This window comes from Arachis hypogaea, chromosome 2 (genome assembly GCF_003086295.3).
Source record: "Arachis hypogaea cultivar Tifrunner chromosome 2, arahy.Tifrunner.gnm2.J5K5, whole genome shotgun sequence".
Lineage (NCBI taxonomy): Eukaryota > Viridiplantae > Streptophyta > Magnoliopsida > Fabales > Fabaceae > Arachis > Arachis hypogaea.
The window spans coordinates 37,641,629-37,647,546 of NC_092037.1; the positions used below are offsets into that span (position 1 = coordinate 37,641,629).

The following is a 5,918-nucleotide window of genomic DNA, read 5'->3' on the forward strand; positions in this document are numbered from 1 at the left end:
CCACAGTAACTTCAGATCGGTTGCTAGTGGGGATGATGGAGCGTTGGATGAACTCCAACCATTCTCTAGCCACAGGCTTGAGGTCCAGTCTTCTTAATTGAACCGACTTGCCTTTGGAGTCTCTTTTCCATTGAGCTCCTTCAACACATATGTCCATAAGGACTTGGTCCAACCTTTGATCAAAGTTGACCCTTCTTGTGTAGGGGTGTGCATCTCCTTGCATCATGGGCAAGTTGAATGCCAACCTCACATTTTCCGGACTAAAATCTAAGTATTTACCCCGAACCATTGTAAGATAGTTCTTTGGATTCGGGTTCATACTTTGATCATGGTTCCTAGTGATCCATGCATTGGCATAGAACTCTTGAACAATTAAGATTCCGACTTTGTTGGATGGGGTTGGTCAGAACTTCCCAACTTCTTTTTTGGATCTCATGTCGGATCTCCGGAAACTCATTTTTCTTGAGCTTGAAAGGGACCTCAGGGATCACCTTCTTCTTGGCCACAACATCGTAGAAGTGGTCTTGATGGGCTTTGGAAATGAATCTCTCCATCTCTCATGACTCGGAGGTGGAAGCTTTTGTCTTCCCTTTCCCTTTTCTAGAGGTTTCTCTGGCCTTAGGTGCCATTAATGGTTATGAAAAAACAAAAAAGCTATGCTTTTACCACACCAAACTTAAAATATTTCTCGTCCTCGAAAAAGAGAAAAAAGAATAAATGAAGAAGAAGATATAGAGGAGAGGGAGAGAAGGTTGTGTTTCGGCCAAGGTGGGGAAGAGAGGGTTATGTTGTGTGAAAATAAAGAGGAATGGAAGGGTATTTATAGTGGGGGGAGAGGGGTTAAGGTTCGGCCATATTGGATGGGTTAGGTGGGAAAGTGATTTTGAATTTTGAAGGTAGGTGGGGTTTATGGGGAAGGGTGGATGGATGTGAGTGGTGAAGGTGGGTAATTGGGAAGAGAGTTTGAGGTGATTGGTGAAGGGTTTTTGGGAAAGAGTGTTTATGGGGAAGAGAGAATGAATGTGAAGAAGAGGAGAGAGGGTGAGTTGAGGTAGGTGGGGATCCTGTGGGGTCCATAGATCCTGGGATGATCCTGTGGGGTCCATAGATCCTGAGGTGTCAAGAATTTACATGCCTGCACCAGTTAGGCATGTAAAACACCTTTGCATACAATTCTGGCATTTAAACGCCGAAGTGATGCTTATTTTGGGCGTTCAACGCCCAATTGCAGCATGTTTCTGGCGTTGAACGCCAGTTCCATGCTTGTTTCTGGCGTTCAACGCCAACTCTCATCGGGGTATATTCCTGGCATTCAAACGCCAGGATGCTGCTTGTTTCTGGCGTTCAACGCCAGATCCATGCTCTGTTCTGGCGTTGAACGCCAGCCAGATGCTCCTTACTGGTGTTTGAACGCCAGTAAGTCCTTCCTCTAGGGTGTGATTTTTCTTCTGCTGTTTTTGATTCTGTTTTTAATTTTAGTATTTTTTCGTGACTCCTCATGATCATGAACCTAATAAAACATTAAAGAACAATAAAAGAAAAATAAAATTAGATAAATAAAAATTGGGTTGCCTCCCAATAAGCGCTTCTTTAATGTCACTAGCTTGACAATGGGCTCTCATGGAGCCTCACAGGTGATCAGGTCAATGTTGTAGACTCCCAACACCAAACTTAGAGTTTGGATGTGGGGATTCAACACCAAACTTAGAGTTTGGCTGTGGCCTCCCAACACCAAACTTAGAGCTTGATTGTGGGGATTTTGTTTGACTCTGTACTGAGAGAAGCTTTTCATGCTTCCTCTCCATGGTTGCAGAAGAAGATCCTTGAGTTTTAAACACAAGGTAATCCCCATTTAATTGAAGGACTAGTTCTCATCTGTCAACATCAATCACAGCTCCTGCTGTGGCTAGGAAGGGTCTTCCAAGGATGATGCATTCATCCTCCTCCTTCCTAATGTCTAAGATTATGAAATCAGCAGGGATGTAAAGGCCTCTAACCTTCACTAACACGTCCTCTAATAATTCATAAGCTTGTCTTACTGACTTATCTGCCATTTGTAATGAGAATATGGCAGGTTGTACCTCAATGATCCCCAGCTTCTCCATTACAGAGAGTGGCATAAGTTTTATACCTGACCCCAGGTCACATATAGCTTTTTCAAAGATCATGGTGCCTATGGTGCAGGGTATTACAAATTTGCCAGGATCTTATCTCTTTTGAGGTAAAGTTTGCTGAACCCATGTATCTAGTTCACTAATAAGCAAGGGAGGTTCAACTTCCCAAGTCTCATTACCAAATAACTTAGCATTCAGCTTCATAATAGCTCCTAAATATTGAGCAACTTGCTCTCCAGTTACTTCTTCATCCTCTTCAGAGGAAGAATAGTCTTCAGAGCTCATGAATGGCAGAAGGAGATTTAATGGGATCTCTATGGTCTCTATATGAGCTTCAGATTCCTTTGGGTCCTCAATAGGGAACTCCTTCTTGCTTGAGAGACGTCCCATGAGGTATTCCTCATTGGGATTCACGTCCTCTCCTTCCTCTCTAGGTTCGGCCATGTTGATTATATCACTGGCCTTGCACTCTCTTTTTGGATTTTCTTCAGTATTGCTTGGGAGAGTACTAGGAGGAGTTTTAATGATTTTCTTACTTAGCTGGCCCACTTGTGCCTCCAAATTTCTGATGGAGGACCTTGTCTCACTCATAAAACTTAAAGTGGCCTTAGACAGATCAGAGACTAAATTTGCTAAGTTAGAAGTACTCTGCTCAGAATTCTCTGTCTGTTGCTAAAAAATGATAGATAAGGCTTGATATTGCTGAGCCTATTTCTTCCACCATTATTAAATCCTTGTTGAGGCTTTTGTTGATCCTTCCATGAGAAATTTGGATGATTTTTCCATGATGAATTATAGGTGTTTCCATAAGGTTCACCCATGTAATTTACCTCTACCATTGTAGGGTTTTCAGGATCATAAGCTTCTTCTTCAGAAGATGCCTCTTTACTACTGTTGGATGCATTTTGCTATCCATTCAGACTTTGAGAAATCATGTTGACTTGCTGAGTCAACATTTTGTTCTGAGCCAATATGGAATTCAGAGCATTAAATTCAAGAAATCCCTTCCTTTGAGGCATCCCATTGTTCACGAAATTCCTCTCAGAAGTGTACATGAACTGGTTATTTGCAACCATGTCAATAAGTTCTTGACCCTCTGCAGGTGTTTTCTTTAGGAGAATGGATCCACCTGCAGAATGGTCCAGTGACATTTTAGAGAACTCAGATAGACCATAATAGAATATATCTATCATGGTCCATTCTGAAAACATGTTAGAAGGACATCTTTTGGTCATCTGCTTGTATCTTTCCCAAGCTTTATAGAGGGATTCACCATCTTTTTGTTTGAAGGTCTGAACATCCACTCTAAGCTTGCTCAGCTTTTGAGGAGGAAAGAACCTAGCCAAGAAGGTCGTGACCAGCTTATCCCACAAGTCCAAACTATCTTTAGGTTGAGAGTCCAACCATGTTCTAGCTCTGTCTCTTACAGCAAAAGGGGAAAGGATGAGCCTGTAGACTTCAGGATCTACTCTATTAGTCTTAACAGTCTCACAAATCTGCAAGAACTCAGTTAAGAACTGGTAGGGATCTTCTGATGGAAGTCTATGAAACTTGCAGTTCTATTGCATTAGAGCAATTAATTAAGGTTTCAGCTCAAAATTGTTTGCTCCAATGGCAGGAATTGAGATGCTTCTTCCATCAAACTTGGATGTAGGTGCAGTATAATCACCAAGCATCCTTCTTGCATTATTGTTGTTGGGTTCGGCTGCCATCTCCTTTTATTGTTCGAAAATTCCAGCAAGGTTGTCTCTGGATTGTTGTAATTTAGCTTCTCTTAGTTTCCTCTTTAGAGTCCTTTCAGGTTCCGGATCAGCTTCAACAAGAATGCCTTTTTTCTTGTTTCTGCTCATATGAAAGAGAAGAGAACAGAAAAAGAAGAGGAATCCTCTATGTCACAGTAAAGAGGTTCCTTATTGTTAGTAGAAGAAGAAGGGAATAAAGAAAGGAGAATCCAAACACAAGGGTGAGGATAGGGGCAGAGATTTGAGATGAAGAGAAGTGTTAGTAAATGAATGAATAAATAGAATAAGATGAGAGACAGAAGTTTTCGAAAATAATTTTGAAAAGAAGTTAATGATTTTCGAAAATTAAGATAAGAAATAAAATTCAAATTACAATTTAAAACAATTAATTAATTAAAAAGAATTTTTGAAAAAGAGGGAGGTATTTTCGAAAATTAGAGAGAGAAAAGTTGTTAGGTGGTTTTGAAAAAGATAAGAAACAAACAAAAAGTCAAATAGTTAGTTGAAAAAGATTTGAAAATTAATTTTGAAAAGATAAGAAGATAAAAGGTTAGAAGAGATATTTTAAAATCAAATTTTTGAAAAAGATAAAATTTTGAAAAAGATATGATATAAAAGATAAGATAAAAAGATATGATTAAAAAGATATGGTTAGAAAAGATTTAATTTTTTAAAATTAAAATTAATTACTTGACTAACAAGAAACTAAAAGATAAGATTCTAGAATTTAAAGATTGAACCTTTCTTAACAAGAAAGTAACAAACTTCAAATTTTTGAATCAATCACATTAATTGTTAGCATAATTTTCGAAAATAAAGAAAAAATTAAGAAAAAGATTTTTGAAAAATATTTTAAAGAATTTCCGAAAATTAATAAGAAAAATGAAAAAGATTTGATTTTCTAAAAATTTTTGAAAAAGATAAGATTTTTAAAATTGAAAATTTGACTTGACTTACAAGAAATAACTAATTTTAAAAATTTCGGACTAAGTCAACCCAAATTTTCGAAATTTTGAGAGAAAAAAAGAAAAGATATTTTTTTATTTTTGAATTTTTAATTATGAGAGAGAAAAATATAAAAAATGACTCACAACATGAAAATTATGAATCAAAACACATGATGCATGCAAGAACACCATGAATGTCAAGATGAACACCAAGAACACTTTGAAGATCATGATGAACATCAAGAACATATTCTTGAAAAATTTTTGATGCAAAGAAAACATGCAAGACACCAAGCTTAGAAATTTGCAATGCTTAGACACTATGAATGCACAAATGCATATGAAAAACAACAAAGAACACAAAACATGAAATTATCAAGATCAAACAAGTAGACTTACCAAGAACAACTTGAAGATCATGAAGAACACTATGAATGCATGAATTTTTTCAAAAAATGAAAGAACAATATGAATATGCAATTGACACCAAACTTAAAACATGACACAAGACTCAAACAAGAAACACAAAAATATTTTTTATTTTTATAATTTTATTATTTTTTTGGATTTTATTTTATATTTTTCGAAAAACATATAGGAAAAAGGAAGTAATGAATTCAAAGTCCTCAATCAAAATCCCAGGAATCATACCAGGTTAGTCTAAAGCTTGATGGCCAGCCAAGCTTAAGCATACCATTTTAAAACTCTAGAATTCATTTTTAAAAACTCTGAAGGATTTTTCGAAAATAAAGGGAGAAAATTTTTTGAAAGATTTTTGAAAAAAAATAATTTTTTTGAAAATAAATGAAAAGAAAATTACCTAATCTGAGCAACAAGATAAACCGTCAGTTGTCCAAACTCGAACAATCCCCGGTAACGGCGCCAAAAACTTGGTGGACAAAATTGTGATTCATACTTAAATTGTTGTTCGAAATTGATTCCCAGGTAATGGCCCCAAAAACTTGGTGCTCAATACCATGGTCTAAACATAATTTTACAACTTCGCTCAACTAACCAGCAAGTGTACTAGGTCGTCCAAGTAATAAACCTTACGTTAGTAAGGGTCGATCCCACAGAGATTGTTGGTATGAAGCAAGCTATGGTCATCTTGTAAA

At 36.9% G+C, this 5,918-nt stretch overlaps 1 non-coding gene across 1 annotated transcript; it reads left to right on the forward strand.

Annotated features, from left to right (window-relative positions):
• The first annotated feature begins 3,323 nt into the window (after positions 1–3,323).
• Positions 3,324–3,427, forward strand: LOC112764514 (small nucleolar RNA R71). The gene has a single exon (XR_003183224.1). It is a non-coding gene; the product is annotated as a small nucleolar RNA R71 (small nucleolar RNA).
• The last annotated feature ends 2,491 nt before the right edge of the window (positions 3,428–5,918 follow it).